The sequence below is a fragment of the Mobula hypostoma genome, chromosome 5 (assembly GCF_963921235.1).
Source record: "Mobula hypostoma chromosome 5, sMobHyp1.1, whole genome shotgun sequence".
In the NCBI taxonomy this organism is placed as follows: Eukaryota; Metazoa; Chordata; class Chondrichthyes; order Myliobatiformes; family Myliobatidae; genus Mobula; species Mobula hypostoma.
The window spans coordinates 180,857,251-180,879,239 of record NC_086101.1 but is presented as its reverse complement, the minus strand read 5'-3'; positions in this window follow the sequence as shown (position 1 = coordinate 180,879,239).

Sequence of the window (21,989 nt, the reverse complement as noted above, 5' to 3'; positions counted from 1 at the left end):
AAGGCTTGGTGCCAGGCAAATAACCTCTTTCTCAATGTGAGCAAGACAAAAGAGATGGTAATTGGCTTCAGGAGGACGTGAACCACTCACACTCCTCTTTTCAGCAACACAATTGTGGAAGCTGTGAGCAGTCTCAAACGCATGAGTGTGCACATCTCACAAACCTCCGATGGTGCCAGAATACATTCTACTCAATCAAGAAAGCTCACCCAATGCCCCTACTTTCTGAGGAGGCTGAGAGAGCCTGACTATGCACATCAATACTCGGGACCTTCTACAGATGCGTAGTAGAGAGCATCCTAACATGCTGCATCACTGCAAGGCATGGAAACTGCACTGGGAAGGTTCTACACCATGCAGTCGAAACTGCTCAACACATCATTGACACCAGCCTGAGAGCCATCAAGGACATATATCTAGTAAGATGCCAGGAAGAGGCCAGAAATATCATGAAGGATCACACCCACCCAACTCATGGACTGTCCATCCCACTCCCTTTAGTGAGGAGTCTATGCAGCATCCACACGAGGACCATTGGACTCAAAAGCAGTTACAGTCCCCAAGCAGTAAGGCTGATCAACACCTCCTCCCACTAATCCATCCCACAACAACCCCCACCACCACAACTACTTTATCATTTCCTCAGAATTACTTTATGTCCTGTCATTCCTGTACCCAGCATCACTTCATGTACATATAATCTATATAGGCTATCTTATGTATTTTTTTTATTTTTGTGGGGGTTTATTATTCTTGTGTTCATTATCTTATTCTGTTTTTCATGCTGCATCAGACCTGGAGTAATTATTGTTTTGATCTTCCTACACCTGTGTACTGGTAATTACATTAAACAATCTTGAATCTTAAGTAGTGCATAGTCATATCACAAATGTGGCTGCTGAGTTTAAATGGAGTTTAAATGGTGGATGAAAGCCCCAGAGAGTTTAAAGACATCGGGAAGGAGGATCCTGAGTTTAAAGGGAGCATGAGAATGGGGCCTCAGTGAGTTTGGACACTATAAATTTGAAGGGAACATGGGAATGAGGCCCCAATTAGTTTAAAATGAATGATGGTTTGGGTCCAGATCGGTTTAAAGGGAACATAGTATCGGGCCCCAATGAAGTTTAAAATGAGCAGGGGATGGGCTCCCTGTGAGTTTGAAGGGGACATGGAATTGGGTTCTGATGACTTGAAAAGGTTTTGGAATGGGGCAGTAATGGGCTTAAAAAGAGCATGAAAAAAGCATGAGAAGTCCCTTCTCACCTACATCCATGACACTTCACGTGCTCTCACTCTCCCCTCATTTTTACCATCTGTGTCCAGTACTTTTACACTTCTATCCCACATCAGCAAGGCCTTAAAGCTCTCCACTTCTTCCTCAGTAGAAGACCCAACTCAACCCGTTCCCCTCCTCCGCCACTCTCCACAGTCTGGCAGAACTGGTTCTCACCATCAACCATTTTTCCTTCAGCTCCTCCCATTTCCACCAGACTCAAGGGGTATCCGTGGACACCCACAAGGACACCAGCTATGCCTGGCTCTTTTGTAGGCTTCATGGAACAGTCCATGTTCTGAGCCTTCCCTGGTAATGCTCCCCAACACTTCCTGTGCTACATTGACAACTGCATTGGTGCTGCTTCATGCACCCATGCTGAGCTCGTCAATTTCATCAACTTTACCTCCAACTTCCACCTTGCTCTTAAATTCATTTGGTCCATTCTTGTCACCTCTCTCCCTTTTCTCAATACCTCTGTCTCCATCTATGGAGTCAAACTGTTTGCTGACTGTCCCACGACTGTCTTGACTATACCTCTTGGCACCCTGTCTCCTGTAATAATGCTATTCAATTTTCTCAGTTCCTTTGTCTCCACCACATCTGTTCCCAGATTGAGGCTTTTTTTTCCAGGACATCAGAGATGTCCTCCTTCAAAGAACAGTGTTTCCTTTCCTCTACCATTGATGCTTGCACATCTAACACATCATTCTTGACAACTTCTACCATCTTCAATGGGATTCTAACATCAATCACCTCTTTAGCTCCCCTACACCCTCTACTTTCCACAGGGACCACTCCCTCTATGATTCCCTTGTCCATTCATCCCTCCGCACTAATCTCTCTCTCTGGCACTTATCACTGCAAGCAAGAGAAATGCTACACTTGTCCATTCACCTCCTCCCTCACCTCCATTCAGGGTCCCAAAAGACCTTCCATGTGAGATAACACTTTGCCCGCAAATTTCTTGGGGCCATCTATTGTGTCTGGTTCTCATGATGCGGCCTCCTCTACATTGGTGAGACCCATTGTAAATTGAGGGGACCACTGTCGAGCTTCTCTGTTCCATCCAGCAAAAGCAGAACTTCCCAGTGGACATGCATTTTAATTCTTATTCCAAATCCTGTTTTGACATGTTGATCCATGGCCTCTTCTTTTGCCAGGATGAGACCACCCTCAGGGTGGAGGAGCAACACCTTATACTCCTATCACCTCCCCCTGGTACCCCTCCTTCTTCCCTTCATTCCTATAGTCCACTCATCTCCTATCAGATTCTTTCCTCTCCAGCCCTTTACCTTTCCTACCTACCTGGCTTCACCTATCACCTTCTAGCCAATCCGCCTTCCCCTACCCCAACTTTTTTTTTCTCTGGTTTCTTCCCCCTTCCATCCCAGACCTGAGGAAGGGTCTCGGCCTGAAATGCCGACTGTTTATTCATTTCCACAGATGCTACCTGACCTGTCGAGTTCCTCCTGCAATTTGTGTGTGCTGCTCTGGAAACAAGTCCTGTTGATTTTAAAGGGAGCACAGAGGACAGAACCAAAAGTGACAAACTTCAAAACTGTTGAATCTTCAAAAAAAAAGTAGATAACTGATGTTCAGAGCTTCTCTGCATATTGGAACAAGATGGAGTAACAAAAGCTGCCGTTTAAATATATATGTACATCCGAGGGACTAATCTGAAGATTATTCATAGGTGATCATCAAGCATAATGGAATGAATATCTTCTTCAGTACCATTACATTGTTTAGTGCAGTTAAGCCCTTTATCTAATTAATTAATTGTGAACACGAAAGTTAGCCGAGTGGGGAAATTATATATTTTTTTAACAATTCAGGTGCAATAGTGAATATCCCATCAATTTTTTATAAAATATATTGAATGGGTTAGTGCTGCGACTTTTAGCCCCAATTGAGAAGATATGATCAGTAAGTTTGCAACTGACACAATCATTAGTGGAGTTTAAACAGTGTAGAAAGGCTGTCTAAGGAGAAAGTGGGAGATAGATCAGCTGGAAAGTTGAACAGAGATGGAATTAATTCCAGACAAGGTAATGCACTTTGGGATGTCAGATTCTGGTAGGATATATAACAAATACGACAGGGACAATAAAAGTATTGAAGTACAGAGAAAGCTTGGGATGCAAGTCTGCATCTCCCTGAATGTGACAACACTGTTGGAGAGGGGAGTAGGGAAAGCATTTGGTATTCTAGACTTCATAGGCTAAGGCACTGAAGATAAGAATTAGGATTTCATGCTGCAGTGGTATAAAAATATCGGTTTGTTCTGTATTATGCTTCTGTACAGTTCTGGTCACCACACAACAGGAAGGATGTGGTAGCAACAACGAGAGTGCAGAAGAGCTTGACGGAAAGTCACCTGGAATGGAGAATTGCAGTCATAAGGAGTGATTCGTTAGGCTCGGTTTATTCTTATGGGAATGCAAGAAACTGAGATAAGAAACGTTATAGAGGTTCCGAAAATGACAAGGGACACTGAAAGGATAAATAGACCCTTTTCCCTAGGGCAGGGGTATAAAGCAGCAGGGGACATGGGTTTAAGATGAAAGGAGAGACATTTAAAGGGGGTCTGAGCAACACACACAAAATGCTGGTGGAACGCAGCAGGCCAGGCAGCATCTATTGGAAGAGGTACAGTCAACATTTTGGGCCGAGACCCTTCATCAGGGCTAATTGAAAGAAGAGATAGTAAGAGATTTGAAAGTGGGACAGGGAGGGGGTGATCTGAAATGTTAGGAGAAGACAAGAAGGCGAGGGATGGAGCGAAGAGCTGGACAGTTGATTGGCAAAAGGGATACGAGGCTGAAGAAGGGAGAGGATCATGGGACGGGAGGCCTAGGGAGAAAAAAGGGGGAGGGGAGCCCAGAAGAAGATGGAGAGCAGGCAAGGAGTATAGACAGAGGGCGAAAAAGAGAGAGAGAGAGAAAAAGGGGGAAAATAAAAAAATAATAAATCAATAAATAAGGGATGGGGTAAGAAGGGGAGGAGGGGCATTAACGGTCTGAGGTAGGTTTTTCGCACGGCGTGGGTTGGATCTCTGGAACAATCTAGAAACATAGAAAACCCACAGCACAATACAGGCCCTTCGGCCCACAAAGTTGTGCCGAACATGTCCCTACCTTAGAAATTACTAGCCTTCCCCATAGCCCTCTATTTTTCTAAGCTCCATGTACCTATCCAAAAGACTCTTAAAAGACCCTATCATATCCGCCTCCACCACCGTTGCCGGCAGCCCATTCCACGCACTCACCACTCTCTGACTTACCCCTGACTTCACCTCTGTACCTACTCCCCAGCACCTTAAACCTGTGTCCTCTTGTGGCAACCATTTCAGCCCTGGGAAAAAGCCTCTGACTATCCACATGATCAATGCCTCTCATCACCTTATACACCTCTATCAGGTCACCTCTCATCCTCCGTCGCTCCAAGGAGAAAAGGCCGAGTTCACTCAACCTGTTTTCATAAGGCATGCTCCCCAATCCAGACAACATCCTTGTAAGTTTCCTCTGCACCCTTTCTATGGCATCCTGTAGTGAGGTGACCAGAACTGAGCACAGTACTCCAAGTGGGGTCTGACCAGGGCCCTCTATAGCTGCAATATTACCTCTCGGCTCCTAAATTCAATTCTACGATTAATAAAGGCCTAAACACGGTATGCCTTCTTAACCACAGCGTCAACACGCGCAGCTGCTTTGAGCGTCCTATGGACTTGGACCCCAAGATCCCTCTGATCCTCCACACTGCCAAGAGTCTTACCATTAATACTATATTCTGCCATCATATTTGACCTACCAAAATGAACTACTTCACACTTATCTGGGTTGAACTCCATCTGCCACTTCTCAGCCCAGTTTTGCATCTTATCAATGTCCCGTTGTAACCTCTGACAGCCCTCCACACTATCCACAACACCTCCAACCTTTGTTTCATCAGCAAACTTACTAACCCATCCCTCCACTTCCTCATCCAGGTCATTTATAAAAATCACAAAGAGTAAGGGTCCCAGAACAGATCCCTGAGGCACTCCACTGGTCACCGACCTCCATGCAGAATACGACCCGTCTACAACCACACTTTGCCTTCTGTGGGCAAGCCAGTTCTAGATCCACAAAGCAATTTCCCCTTGGATCCCATGCCTCCTTACTTTCTCAATAAGCCTTGCATGGGTACCTTATTAAATGCCTTGCTGAAATCTATATTCACTACATCTGTTGCGCTTCCTTCATCACTGTGTTTAGTCACATCCTCAAAAACTTCCATCAGGCTCATAAGGCACAACCTGCCCTTGAAAAGACCATGCTGACTATTCCTAATCATATTATACCTCTCCAAATGTTCATAAGTCCTGCCTCTCAGGATCTTCTCCATCAATTTACCAACCCCTGAAGTCAGAATCACTGGTCTATAATTTCCTGGGCTATCTCTACTCCCTTTCTTGAATAAAGGAACAACATCTGCAACCCTCCAATCCTCCAGAACCTCTCCCATTCCCATTGATGATTCAAAGATCATTGCCAGAGGCTCAACAATCTCCTCCCTCGCCTCCCAGAGTAGCCTGGGGTACATCTCATCTGGTCCCAGCGACTTATCCAACTTGATGCTTTCCAAAAGCTCCAGCACATCCTCTTCCTTAATATCTACATGCTCAAGCTTTTCAGTCTGCTGCAAGTCAGCACTACAATCACCAAGATCCTTTTCCATAGTGAATACTGAAGTAAAGTATTCATTAAGTACCTTTGCTGTTTCCTTCGGTTCCATACACACTTTCCCACTGTCACACTTGATACGTCTTATTCTTTCACATCTTATCCTCTTGCTCTTCACATACTTGTAGAATGTCTTGGGGTTTTCCTTAATCCTGCCCACCAAGGCCTTCTCATGGCCCCTTCTGGTTTTCCTAATTTCCTTTTTAGCCTTATAATCTTCTAGATCCCTAACATTACCTAAATCGCTAAGCCTTTTGTAAGCTTTTCTTTTCTAGGGAGATGTCAATCAGTATTGTGGAAGTTAAAATCTCCCATCACGACAAAAGACATGGTAGTCAGATAAAGTTAGAATGTTAAAAATGTGTTGGGACTGATAGTAGAATAGGAAATAAGTAGAGAGATTCAGGTTGAATGCAGATGAATGATATTAGCATAGGAATGCATCGTGGTTTGCAAGGAGGGAGTGAGCCAAAAGGGCCTCTGTTCCTCTGCAGTGTGGTTCGAGCCTAATCACTTTTGGTACATGTCTGTATAAAGTAATATACAGTATTTCAGCTTTTGCACATTTTTAAAATCTATTCAATATACGTAATTGATCTAGTTTATTTATTGTTATTATTATTTTTATTTTATTTATTATTAATATTTTTTCTCTGCTAGATTATATATTGCATTGAACTGCTGCTGCTAAGTTAACAAATTTCACGTCACATGCCAGTGATAATAAACCTGATTCTGAAGTCAGAGCACAACAGCTCAGAAACAAGCCCATCAGCCCCCCATGTCCATGCCAAAAAGGTAGTCCCATCGACCTGCACCGGGATCATAAACCTTCAAACCTCTTTCATCCATGTACCTATCCAAACTTCTTTTAAGTGTCGCAATCATTGAGGTGTCAGTGGAAGGTGAGCAGGTGTTCAGCGCCACTAGCCTCTCACTTGCTGCTCGTGGAGGAAGGTCCCTGTGTTCGAATGGTCTCTTTCTCCTGCTCACTCATTGCTGCTGGAGGATTGAGCTGGAGTCTTGGGTTTAATCGATATGGCTTGTGGATTGGACTCTCTGTACATGTTATGTAGTGTTTCTAGTTTATGGTGAAGCAGACTTGATGGGCCGAATGGCTGACTTCTGCTCCTTTGTCTTATGGTCTTTTTCCTTTTTTTTGCTTGTTGTTTTGAGGGATTTTGACTGGGGAAGCTTCTAGGTAACTAACTACACAGAGCTAGATTGAAATGAACCGAGCTAGAATGAATATAACTGGACTCCTTTGATTTTGTATTTTACATTCTGTGCTTTTTGCTTATTTGTTTTTCCTTTTTTGCTGTTTGCATGTGGGGAAGGGTGCGGTTTGATGCTTCTCTTTGAACACGTTCCAGGATTTTCTTTGTTTTGTGTGTTTCTGTAGGAAGGCAAATCTCAGGGTTGTATACTGCATGATTTATAAGCCCATATGACATAGGAGCAGAATTAGGCCATTCGGCCCATCAAGTCTGCTCCTCCATCGCATCCTGGCTGATATATTGTTCCTTTCAGCCCCATTCTCCTGCCTTACTAACTAAGAACCTATCAGCCTCAGCTTTCAATACACCCAATGACTTGCCTGGTACAGCTCTCTGTGGCAATGAAATCCACAGATTCACCACAAAGGCATTTTATTCCGGCATTTAATAACAATTGAACAAACCCATGCTCTTGTCCTGCTAAGCCCATAAATCAAATGTCTGTGAGCTACTAATGTATTTGTGTAAAAGCAGCAACAGCATGGAATAATAAACCCATTTATCGGAAAGGGAAACATATAAAAATCTGTTTTTAAGACATACTTTGAAAATAAATGCACAGTACTTTGAATTTTTGAGTCTTTGAATCTAACCAGCATCCACCCCACCAGTAGGCACCTTCGAGACACTACAGCCTAGATATTACAGTCTGGCTGAGAGTTGCTGCCTTAATATAGGATAGTGTTTTTTATAGCTGAACACCTGCTTATTTGCCTATGCAAACACCGGGACAAAGGAGCCCACAGCAACATTATAGCAAAAGTAAAGAACAGCAGTCATAATGCACTCTTACAGTCTTCCACACTGAAAAAGCCTTCAGTTCCCTCGATGGCATGAACATTGACTTCTCTAACTTCCGTTAATGCCCCTCCTCCCCCTTGTACCCCATCCGTTATTTATTTATATATAGATGTGTCCAGAAGCATCAATAGATGTACGTACACAACAGTATACATATATATATATATATATATATATATATATATATATATATATATTCTTTCTCTCCTTTTTCCTCCCTCTGTCCCTCTCACTATACCCCTTGCCCATCCTCTGGGCTTCCCCACCTCCCCCTTTCCCTTCTCCCTAGGCCTCCTGTCCCATGATCCTCTCATATCCCTTTTGCCAAGCAACTGTCCAACTCTTGGCTCCATCCCTCCCCCTCCTGTCTTCTCCTATCATTTTAGATCTCCCCTCCCCCTCCCACTTTCAAATCTCTTACTAGCTCTTCTTTCAGTTAGTCCTGACAAAGGGTCTCGGCCCGAAACGTTGACTGTACCTCTTCCTAGAGATGCTGCCTGGCCTGCTGCGTTCGTCAGCAACTTTTATGTGTGTTGCTTTCAAGTCCCTTGAGGACCTCTCAACTTGCAATAATTTAAGTACAAGATTTACGTTTTTATCGTGCTTTTCTTCTTCCCATCAGGATTACCCAAAGCACTTCCAACTGTATGAGACCCTTTTAAAGTGTCATCACTTAGGTAATGATGAGAAAAAGAAATCAGAATCAGACATGAGAAAATCTGCAGATGCTGGAAATCCAAAGGAACACGCACAAAATCCTGGAGGAACTCAGCAGGCCAGGCTGCATCTATGGAAAAGAGTAAAAAGTTGACGTTTCGGGCCAAGACCCTTTATAAGAATGTGTTAATCGGAATCAGAATCAGGTTTAACATCACTGGCATATGTTACGAGATTTGTTAACTTTGCAGCAGCAGTACAATGCAATACATGACAAATATAGAAAAAAAACATGAATTGCAGTAAGTATATATCTGCATATTAAATTGTTAATTTAAGTAGTGCAAAAACAGAAATGAAAAAGGAAAGTGGTGAAGTAGTGTTCATGGGTTCAGAAATTTGATGGCAGAGAGGAAGAAGTTGTTTCTTCATCGTTGGGTGTGTACCTTCAGTAACATCCACTTTAAGCACAGCAAGCTCTCATTAAAAGCAAACTGTGATTCCAACTTGATAGCACTGAGCATAAAAAATAAACGTGAATATGGAGCAAGAATAGGCCATTCAGCCTCTCAATCCTGCTACACCATTTAGCAAGTTCATAGATAATGTTGGGTGGCAGGGTGGAGCTACATCTCTACAAAAGGAGGTGTAAGGTGCTCCTTCCCGCTGCTAGCCTGCAGGTCAGCCATGGGAAAGGTGTAGCACCTGCCTAGCACATCCACTGCCGCCGATCAGAGTCATGTGAAGCCATGGGAGGAGGTGGTGGATGATCATATAAGCAGCTGGTGTGTATCACAAGTCCTGGCTATGTGACCACTGATGCCAGGCAGACAGCCTCTGAAGAGTATTAATAATGTTACCCATCTGGTAAAGACACTGCCAGAAGAAGGCAATGGCAAACCACTTCTGTAGAAAAATTTGCTTAGAACATTGATGATCATGGAAAGACCATGACTGCTCACATCATACACATTAATCATAACGGGATGATGATTTTATACACATCTGTATGATCATTCCCTAATTTCCCCTAATCTTTCAAACATCATGAAAGCTCTGATCTAATAAGAACTCATCCATTCATGATATACTTGAAGAGAAACATTTATAAAGCATCTTGACAGATTCTTGAATGAGTAATGGAGAAATATGGAATTAATTGGGATTAGTATTATTAGACATGACATTGTGGTTCTGAGGCTTCTGCTGGTTGACCTAGCTGTCCGAGCTGCCTAGATATGCAAAGCCAGAGTGGTACAATATGGAGAGCAAGCTGTTTCCCACGTAGCAATCTTCCCCACTCCATGGATCTGATGAACCTAAAAGGACAACAGAGACCAGTACAGTTTGTCACTAGCAGCATCGCAGGAGTTGCCAGTCAGTATTGAGCTCAACGTACGACTGCCTTAGGGATGCCAGCTCCGGACTTTTCCCTCAGGGTTTACTCCTGAAGCCTCCCCCATGGGCGGGTATAGCTGTAAGGCAGTTTTCCTTCTCCTTGATGAACTACCAATAATGGCTGATGAGCCCCATCTGCCCGAAGCAACTGCCTTTAAGGTGCCAGTAAACCAGCTTCGCCCCTTCTCCGATCAGAAGAAATAGTTGTGCAGGGCTAGTAGCTAAGCCACATGTGAAGGCCAGGGGCTAGACTTGGTTGTCAGAGGCTAATTGAACCACACACCATTGAGTGCATTTAATAGGTAATGGGAGCCTAACCCCATTACACCCTGGCTATAACAACCTTGAGGAACCAGTACTAAAACACCTCTCTTGATTTTATACTGATTGGCAGTATAATGATGCGTCCCTACCAAAGGAGGTGTAAGGTACTCCTTCCCTCCGTTAGCCTGCAGGTCACCCATGGGCAAGGTGTAGCACCTGCCTAGCAAACCCCCCCCCCCGCCCAATCAGAGTCCTGTAAAGCCACGGGAGGAGGTGGTGGATGGTCGTATGAGCAACTGGTGTGCATCACAAGCCCTGGCTATGCGGCCACTGACACCAGTCAGGCAATCTCTGAGAAGTATTGTTAATGGCTGGGCTCACCTGTCATGTAAAGACACTGCCAGAAGAAGGCAATGGCAAACCATTTCTGTAGACTATTTTGCCAAGAACAATCACGGTCATGGAAAGACCTTGATAGCCCACATCATACACATAACGATGATGATGATTTTATACACCTTCGTCTGATCACCCCCTAGTTCCCCTATGCATTCAAACAACATAAAAGGTCTGATCTAATAAGAACTCATCCAATCAAGGATGGGCACAAAGAGAAACATTTATAAAGCAACACACTTCAAAGTTGCTGGTGAACGCAGCAGGCCAGGCAGCATCTCTAGGAAGAGGTACAGTCAACGTTTCAGGCCAAGACCCTTCGTCAGGACCAACTGAAGGAAGAATTAGTAAGAGATTTGAAAGTGGGAGGGGGAGGGGGAGATGCAAAATGATAGGAGAAGACAGGAGGGGGAGGGATGGAGCCAAGAGCTGGACAGGTGATTGGCAAAGGGGGTATGAGAGGATCATGGGACAGGAGGCCCAGGGAGAAAGAAAAGGGGGAGCGGGGGGAAACCAGAGGATGGCAAGGGGTATAGTCAGAGGGACAGAGGGAGAAAAAGGAGAGTGAGAGAAAGAATGTGTATAAAAATAAATAACGGATGGGTTATGAGGGGGAAGTGGGGCATTAGCGGAAGTTAGAGAAGTCAATGTTCATGCCATCAGGTTGGAGGCTACCCAGACGGAATATAAGGTGTTGCTCCTCCAACCTGAGTGTGGCTTCATCTTTACAGTAGAGGAGGCCGTGGATAGACATGTCAGAATGGGAATTGGATGTGGAATTAAAATGTGTGGCTGCTGGGAGATCCTGCTTTCTCTGGCGGACAGAGCATAGGTGTTCAGCAAAGCGGTCTCCCAATCTGCGTCGGGTCTCTCCAATATATAGAAGGCCACATCGGGAGCACCGGACGCAGTATATCACCCCAGCCAACTCACAGGTGAAGTCTTACCTCACCTGGAAGGACTGTCTGGGGCCCTGAATGGTGGTAAGGGAGGAAGTGTAAGGGCATGTGTAGCACTTTTTCTGTTTACAAGGATAAGTGCCAGGAGGGAGATCAGTGGGGAGGGATGGGGGGGACGAATGGACAAGGGAGTCGCGTAGGGAGCGATCCCTGCGGAAAGCAGAGAGAGTGGGGGAGGGAAAGATGTGCTTAGTGGTGGGATCCCGTTGGAGGTGGCGGAAATTACGGAGAATGATATCTTGGACCCGGAGGCTGGTGGGGTGGTAGGTAAGGACCAGGGGAACCCTATTCCTAGTGGGGTAGCGGGAGGATGGAGTGAGAGCAGATGTGCGTGAAATGGGGGAGATGCGTTTGAGAGCAGAGTTGATAGTGGAGGAAGGGAAGCCCCTTTCTTTGAAAAAGGAGGATATCTCCCTCGTCCTGGAATGAAAAGCCTCATCCTGAGAGCAGATGCGGCAGAGACGGAGGAATTGCGAGAAGGGGATGGCATTTTTTGCAAGAGACAGGGTGAGAAGAGGAACAGTCCAGATAGCTGTGAGAGTCAGTAGGTTTATAATAGACATCAGTGGATAAGCTGTCTCCAGAGACAGAGACAGAAAGATCTAGAAAGGGGAGGGAGGTGTCGGAAATGGACCAGGTAAACTTGAAGGCAGGGTGAAAGTTGGAGGCAAAGTTAATAAAGTCAACGAGCTCAGCATGCGTGCAGGAAGCAGCGCCAATGCAGTCGTCGATGTAGCGAAGGAAAAGTGGGGGACAGATACCAGAATAGGCACGGAACATAGATTGTTCCACAAAGTTATAAATTTATAAAGCATCTTGACTGGTTCTTGAATGTGTGATGGAGAAATATGGAATTAATGTAGGCAATTGGGTTTAATTTTAATAGAGTAGATGTTCAACATAAATACAACAGGCAAAAAAAAAACCCGTGTTTGCCCTGAAGAACTATGACTATGAATTTTATTTCATCCAGCAAGAGGGAAGTGAATCACTGGAATTAGCTACAGGAACAGCTCAGCATATGTAAGGCAGGCATAATAAATTTAGGAGATCTATTTGCATAGGAAGGTGATGCTGATGAAATAGCCATGATTTTATTGAATAATAGAACAGGCGTGAGGGAACATCTGACTCATTCCTGCTCCAATCTTTTATGTTCATTTTTTTTCTTTTATGATCATATATTTTTTTTCCTTAAGCGTCAACAGCCTGGAATGGGAACACCAATGCCTTTTGAGTGGAAAATCCTACAAAGGATAGTGGATTCAGCCCTGTACATCATGGGTAAAACCATCCCAACCATTGAGCACATCTACGTGAAGAGCAGCATCCATCATCAAAGATCCTCACCACCCAGGCCATGCTCTTTTCTCACTTCTGCCATCAGGTGGAAGGTACAAGTGTCTAAGGACTCTCACCACCAAGTTCAAGAACACTTACTAACCCTCAACCATCAGGCTCTTGAAAAAAAGGGGATAACTACACTCATTCTATTTCTGGTGTGCCCACAACCAAAGGTCTCACTTTAAGGACCCTTTATCTTGTTATTTCATGCTCATTATTTATTGCTGTTTATTTCTATGCAGTTTTTTGTCCATTGATCCTGTTTACAGTTACTGTTCTATAGATTTGCTAAGTATCCCCACAGAGAAAGAATCTCAAGGTTGAATGTGATGACATGTATGTACTCTGATGATAAATTTTACTTTGAACTTTGAACTATGATTTTTACAGCAAAGTCATGCAAGTATTATTGCCTGGTTGCTGTGGTATATTCCATCCGTACCAAGATACAATGAACAGCTTTTTGCTTTGCAATCAATTGAAAAATGCTTCAGAACATAGACTCAGTGGCCTCTTTGTTGGGTACAGGAGTGGAACCTGGTGTGGTCTTCTGACATCGCCTTCAGGGTTCAACGTGATGTGTGTTCAGAGAATCTCTTCAGCACACTGTTGTTGTTCTGAGGCCTCTGTTCATTGACCAGAGGTGTTGCGTACTGGCTGTTGAGATATGCAAAGGCAGAGCAGTACAATATAGAAAACAAGCTGTTTCCCATGTAGCAAACTCTCCTCTCCTCACATCTGATGAGCCTAAAGGAACGGCAGATCGATACAGTTTGGCACCATCCGTGTCACAGGAGTTGCCAGTCAGCATTGAACTCAAGGTAGGACTGCCTTAGGGATGCCAGCTCCGGATTTTCTCCTCAGGGTTTACTCCCGAAGCCTTCTCCATGAGTGGGTATAGCTGTAAGGCAGTTTTTCTTCTCCTAGATGAACTGCTAATTATGGTTGACAAGCCTCATCTGTCCGAAGCAACTGCTTTTAAGGCACCAGTAGCCCACTGTTGCCGCTTCTCCTATCAGTAGTACCAGTTCTGCAGGGATTAGTAGCTAAACCACACATGAAGGCCAGGAGCGAGACTAGGTTGTCAGAGGCTATTTGGGGCGCACACCATTGAGTGCATTTAATAGGGAATGGGAGCCTATCCCCATTACCACCCAGCTATAGCAACCTTGAGGAACCATTGCTAGAGCACCCCTCTTGATTTTATACTGAGTGACAGGGTGGAGATATGTCTCGACCAAAGAAAGTGTAAGGTGCTCCTTCCCTCCTCTAGCATGCAGACCACCCTTGGGCAAGGTGTAGTACCTGCTTAGCCCCCCAGTCAGGGTTACCTGAAGCCATGGGAGCAGGTGGTGGATGGTTGTATCAGCAGCTGGTGCATATCACAAGTCCTGGTTATGCGACCATTGACGCCAGGCAGGCAACCTCTGAAGAGTATTGATAATGGATGGGGGGGGGGTCACCCGTCTTGTAAAGACACTGCCCAGAAAAAGTCAATGGCAAACCACTTGCGTAGAAAAATTTGCCAATAACAATCATGGTCGTGGAAAGACCTTGATCACCCATGTCACACGACACAGCACAGAATGAATGAGTGACAGGTAATGCAAATGTAACCTCAGCATAAACAAGGAGTTTTCACCTCTTTGTTTATCACAGATCTATCTACCTCCGCTTTACAACTCTTCAAAGGCTCTGCTTCCACTGCCTTTGTCGATATTTCACCACCCTTTGAATTAAACAGAATAAACTCATCTTCATTGTTTAACAAGTGAATCCTTATTTTTGAAGAGTGACTCTGAGTTCTAAATTCCCTCACAGGATAAAAACTCATTTTGTGGCTTTTAGCTTCATCTGTTCATTTTCGGTCTCCCTATGTTCCTCATTATCTTATCAAACAACTTTACCCTCAGCATATCTCCATGCCAAATTTGTGTTAATTCCTGTTTGTCCTCATTGTGTTGCTGCTATCAAAAAAACTCATTTGCATGGTATTTATACCCTGTGTATATATATCTATGACAACAATAAATTTGAACTTCAACTTTTATATATATATATATAAATAAATTAAATTAAGGGCTGCAAAAATAGGAAATTAAAACTTAACATCCATGGGCTTTTTATTCTCTTTCACAGTTCTGATGAAGGATATTTGACCTGAAGTACTAACCCTATTCCCCTTTGCACAGATAGAACCTGACATGAGTATTCCCAGCACTTTCTCAGATGCAGCATCGGAATTAGAATCTGCTAAATTTGTTGTTTTGCAGCAGTGGTACAATACTTAAGATAAATTACAATAATAAAATATAATTGCACACACAAGAACTTTACAAAAATCTTAGGCAGTTATGTATAGCTATGGTGTCTAAGACTTTTTCACAGTACTGTAGTAATTTTATGTATTGGAATTTACTACTGCCACAATAAAACTCGGCCAACCTGTCCCAAACCCCTCCCATGACACTCCACACTTCCCATTCCCAACGTCCTTTTGCTCCCGCCAGATTTACAAACTTTCTCTCGACTCCATGTTGACAAATCAGTACTGTGCAAATGTCTTAGGCACTCTAGCTGTATTCAAGTATTTGGCACAGTACTGTATACCGTTTATAATGAAATAAGAGAGTAAAAAGAGCAAAAATAGTGAGGTAGTGTTCATGGGTTTAAAGACCATAAGAAATCTGATAGCAGAGCCAAAAAGAAGCGTTATCAAAATGTTGAGAACGTGTCTGAGGTACTGAAGCCCAGAAATTTGAAACTGCTCATCTTTTCCACTACTGACTACCTCAATGAGGACTGTTGGGTGTTCTCCCGACTTCCCCTTCCTGAAGTCCACAATTAATTCCTAGGTCTTGTTATCTGGAGAAGAAGAATCTCAGAGTTGTATACTTCGATAATAACTGAATCTTTGAACCTTTGATGAATGCACAGTTGTTTTTGCACAAGTAACCAATGTTTTGCCAAGGAATTACTGTGGGATCACGGCACACACCAGCCTAATTTTCCTTGACTATAAAAATTGCATCAATGTGCATTAAATCACACTCTGTAATTTCAACCCCATTCTCCTCAAAGTGGCAATGGATCAAATTGGCATGCTCTTATAAGAAAATATTTAAGTAACCGTGTTATTACTTGCTCAGAAATATGAATAGAGAAAAGGAATAAGACATGAGTAGAGTTCCAAGTGCAGTTTCATGCCAATACTGATGATCCACATTGCATTTCCATCAAGTCTGCTTGTTGTAAATCAGTCTGCACAACCTTCTTCTCCCACCTCCCTCATGTCTGTCTAGCTTCGCTTTGGATACTGCAACCTCTCTCCATAGTCACTGAGTTCCACAAGCTCGATATTTTATTTGTCTAGCTCGAAAGTAAAGACTCATGCATGATAGAAGGGAAAGGAGAAAAAGCTGCTGATTTTCATTTTAGTATGCATGTGTATTTTCCAGTTCAAAATTCCATCAACTTAATCCCTGGATTTGTTTTAGGAAGATATGGGACCAAGTATCAACCTGCCCACGTTCCCGTCTCTATCCCCTTTTCAAATTTACCTGGTGATCCTTAATGTCACCTTTGTTACTCACTCTTAGATAGGTGCATGGAGCTTAGAAAAATAGAGGGCTATGCGGTGGGGAGATTCCAGGCAGTTTCTAGAGTAGGTTACATGGTCGGCACAACATTGTGGGCCGAAGGGCCTGTAAGGTGCTGTAAATTTCTATGTTCCTTATGTTCTATGCTAGATGATAGACATATGAAAGTAAAGCAGAAATGCTGGAAATGACAAGAAGGTCAGGCATTATTTGTGGAGAGAGAGAAATAGAGATAATCTCTGAGAATGATGACTTCCTTTTTTATAACCATAGGGCAGAAGAGCAGAATTTGGCCATTTCACCTATCAAGTCCACTCTGCTATTCGATCATGGCTGATTTCACCTACATTCTCCTGCCTTGTCCCTATAACCTTTCTAATCAAGAACCTATCAACCTCTGCTCTAAATATACTCAATCACTTGGCCTCCTCAGCTCTCCATGGCAGTGAATTCCACAGATTCACCATTCTCTGGACAAAGAAATCCCTCCCTGTTCTAATGTTGAAGCTGCGTCCTCTGGCCATAGACTCTCTCACATCCTCTGTGTCCATCTGAGCCTTTTAACATCAGTAGGGTTCAATGAGATCTCCCCACCCGCCCCCCATTCTTCTAAACTCCAGTGAGTATAGGTCCAGAGCCATCAAACACACTTCATATGTTAACTCTTTCATTCCAGAATCTTTCTTGGAAACCTCTCGAATTATAGCAGAGGTAGAACATTGGATATATTTATAAATAAATTAGATAAGATTTTTTAAATGTTTAGGGGAGCTATCAGGAGCACAGAGGAGAAGTTCAAGCCTGGCCTAGAACAGCCATGAATTTATTGAATGGGAGGACAGGATTGTGGGATCAGGTGGTCTACTCCTGCTTCTATGTTTGTGAATTCTTGAAAGTTAATCAAAAGTTCCAATGGAAGGTTATCAATATGAGATATTAAACAAGCAATTTTATAATCTGCAGTTTAGAGCTGGGAAGTTGCATTAACTTTTTGTAGCTTGGGGAAAAAATACACCCACAGGACAACAAATAATTTTTGCGTCTTAAATTCCTTTATCTGTTTTAGATTTTTATTGCAGAAAAAAGGTATCAAAATAAAAACGACAAAATAAATTTAAAAAACAGTTCCTGCCATTACAATCTCAGTTTAACCAGACCACACCCTTGTTATGTATGCAGTATGAAAATAACTAAAACAAAATATACAAAACCAATACCGTAGTGGCAATTATCTGGCACACACATGCTTAACTTCCGAACACATGTAGGCAAGACCTTGAAACGAGTTCTCCTCGCTCACGCTAGTAGGCCAATTAAGGAACTTCGCAATCACGCTATCCAGTGCTGATAAATTTACTTGTGAAATCTTTCCTCATTAAACTGAGGAAAAGCATTCAAACATCGCCCTTTCTAGAACATGACAATTCTTTATTCTACTCTACCCATACCAAATATCATCACTGTTTTCTCCTTACAGACACAGGCAGCTATTTTAGCATCACCAAGATGAATGCATAAGTACACTTGAACAACAAAAAAAAATGATATACAACTGTCACCTAGTTACAAACTTAGAGAAAGCATTCTCTCCAGATGGATCACAGGTTGTTATGGCAAATGGAACACCCAAGAATGCCAAAGATTCCAGAGAGTTTTGAATGCAGCTCAATACATTACACAAACTAGTTTCCCTTTACTGATACTTGTCTACACTTCCATCTGCAGGAAAGTAGCCAACATAATCAAGAACTCTTCTCACCCCAGATATCCTTTCTTCTCCCAACAAGAACAAAATACATAAGCTTGAAGGCAAACATCACCAGACTCAAGGACAGCTTTTATTCTGCTGCTATCAATCTATTGAACAGACCTATCATACACTACAAATAAAGTCTTGATCTCCCGATCAACTATGTGGTTCCCCTTGCCTTTCATTCATCTACATTCACTGCTCTGTCTCTGTAGCTGACACACTATCAACTGCATTCTGCTTTCTTTCACTACTTCGAAGTACATACGTATGGCATGATCTGTCTGAATGGCACACAGGCAATAATCTTTCACTGTGTCTCGGTACACATGACAATAATAATAATAAAAACAATAACCAGCATCGTTCTTTATTTTTGGTCAGTACCATGATGATGGGAGAATGGCCTTCCTGCCAGATGAATTTCTGTGGTTTAATGAGGGTGAGATGGAGGAGTGCTGGAGGAGAGTGGTGGAGATAGGAGGTAGAAGGAACAAGGAATGACCACGTGATCTTAATTCATTGATCCAGACAATGAACGATATACTGGTAGCAGAATTCCTTTAGAGTGATTAACCAAAACCATCATTGCTACTGACAATTATCAACTCCTAAAACAAAATGTACCTTTCCAATACCTTCCTCCTATTTTACATTTCATAATAACATAAAGACAGTCAGAATTCAATGTTATTACACTTTAAAACCAGCAGCAAAGTTGGGTATTTAGGAACAAGGATCATGGATCCACTTTATACAGCTAGGGAACCTAAGAGCTTTTCACAGTCCTGTATTTGTCAATGTGGAACTGAGAGCAAGTTTGTAAATTTGGCAGAAGCAAACAATGTTGAGAATGGCAAGGGTGGAGTGCCAAGGGTGGAGGGTTGTGCAGGGGAAGACACACTCAGCCCTGAGCACCAGGAAAAATGATTCTGTTCCAGATGATTGGTTTATTGATCACAACAGAATGTCCCTCTGGTGCTTCCTGATCCTCCCCTCTGCCTTCTCCTTTTCCCAACCATGATCCTCACCCTGTCCCACTCCCACTCTCAGACCACAATAGAGGCCCATATCAGAATCAGGTTTATCATCACTCACATATGTCATGAAATTTGTTATTTTTTGTGGTAGCAGTACAGTGCAATACATAAAATTACTGCAGTACTGTGCAAAATCTAAGGCACCCTAGCTATAAATATAAATAATAGCATGAAAACATTCAAAAGATATGACATAGGATCAGAAGATGTTGAATCCTTGTGGGCTAAGTTAAGAAACTGCAAGGGTATAAGTACCCTGATGGCAGTTATATATAGGTCTCCAAACAGTAGCTGGGATGTGGACCACAGATTACAATGGGAACTAGAAAAGGCATGTCAGAAGGGCAACATTATGATAGTCCTGGGAGATTTTAACACACAGGTAGATTGGAAAATCTGTTGGTAATGGATCTCAAGAAAGTGAATTTGTTGAATGCCCTCAAGATGGTTTTTCAGAGCAGTTTGTTATTGAGTCTACTAGAACATCAGCTATACTGGATTGCATATTATGTAATGAACTAGAAGTGATTAGGGAGCTTAAGGTAAAGGAACCCTTAGGAATCAGTGATCACAATATGATTGAGTTCAACTTGACATTTGATCGGGAGAACATGAAGGCAGATGTAGTAGTATTTTAGTGCAGTAAAGGAAATTACAGTGGTATGAGAGAGGATTTGGACAAAGTAAACTGGAAAGAGCTACTAGCAGGGATAACAGTAATGGCATGAGTTTCTGGGGAAAATGAGGAATGTTCAGGATAGATGCATTCCAAAAACGAAGAACTACTCAAATGGCAAAATAGCTAACAATATCAAGTGAATAGTAGAAGCTTTTTCAAGTATATAAAACATAAAAGGAAGATGAGAATGGAGATAAGACAGCTAGAAAATGAGGCTTGCAAAATAAATACAGGGGACAAAGAGGTGGCAGATGAACTAATGAGTATCTTGCATTAGTCTTCACTGTGGAACACAATAGCAGTGTACTTGTTGTTGAAGGGTGTGAGAGAAGAGAAGTGAGCGCAGTTACTATTACAAGGAGAAGGTGCTCAAAAAGCTGCAAGACCTAAGTTACCCAGACCAGATGAACTGCGCCCTAGAGTTCTGAACGAGGTGGTGGTAGAGATTGTGGAGGCATTGGTAATGATCTTTCAAGGATCATTGGACTCTGGCATGGTTCCAGAGTACTGGAAAATTGTAAATGTCACTCCACTCTTTAAGGAAAGCGGAAGGCAGCAGAAAGGAAATTATAGACCAGTTAGTTGACCTCAGTGGATGGGGAGATGTTGAAATCAATTGGTGATGAGGTTATGAAGTACTTTGTGACACAGAACAAGATAGGACAAAGTCAGCACGGTTTCCTAAAGGAAAAATCTTGCTTGACAAACTTGTTGGAATTCTTTGAGGAGATTACAAGTAGGATAGATAAAGGGGATTTTCAGAAGGCCTTTGACAAGATGCCATACATGAGGCTGCTTACCAAGTTAAGAACTCATGGTATACAGGAAAGCTACTGGCGTGGTTAGAGCACTGGCTGATTGATAGGAGGCAACATGTGGGAATAAAAGGATCCTTTTCTGGTTGGCTGCCAGTGACTAATGGTGTTCCACAGCGGTCAATGTTGGTGTCAGTGCAGGGGTCCATGTGCAGAACATAACGTTAACTTGCAGGTTGAGGCAGTGGTGAGGAAGATAAATGCAATGTTAGCTTTCATTTCAAGAGGTCTAGAATATAAGAGCAGGGATGTGATGCTGAGGCTTTATAAGACAGTGGTGAGGTCTCACATTGAGTAGCATAAACAGTTTTTGGCTCCTCATCTAAGAAAAGATGTGCTGACATTGGAGAAGTTTCAGAGGAGGTTCACAAGGATAATTTCGGGAATGAAAAGGTTATCATATAAGGTACGTTTGATGGCTCAGAGCCTGCACTCACTGGAACTTAGAAGGATAAGGGGGATCTCATTGAAACCTCTTGAATGTTGAAAGGCCTAGACAGAGTAGACGTGGAAAGGATGTTTCTCATGGTGGGGATGTTTAGGACAAGAAGGCACAGTCTCAGTATAGAGGGGCATCCATTCATAATGAAGATGTGGAGAAATTGCTTTAGCCAGAGGGTGGTGAATTTGTGGAATTGCCATTGGGTGTATTTAAGGAGGAGATTGATAGGTTCTTTATTTGCCATGGCCTGAAGGATTACACGGAGAAGGCAGGAGAGTGGAGCTGAAGAGGGAGATAAAAAAGGATCAGCCACAATTGAATGGCACAGCAGATTCGATGGGCCAAATGTTCCAATTCTGTTCCGATGTCTCAAGGTCTTAAGACTTTTGCACAGTACTGTATGTCAACATGCTTCAGAATAATGCTTTAATTCCCTAAAATCTAGTTCCCGTTGCAGTGACTTGGAGGTTTATCTTTGGATTTGGACCTTCACATACATGCGTATCTTTGTGAAAGGCCTCATTTCTTGTCTGTCCCTAATACTTCTTCAACCGAGGAGTCAATGACA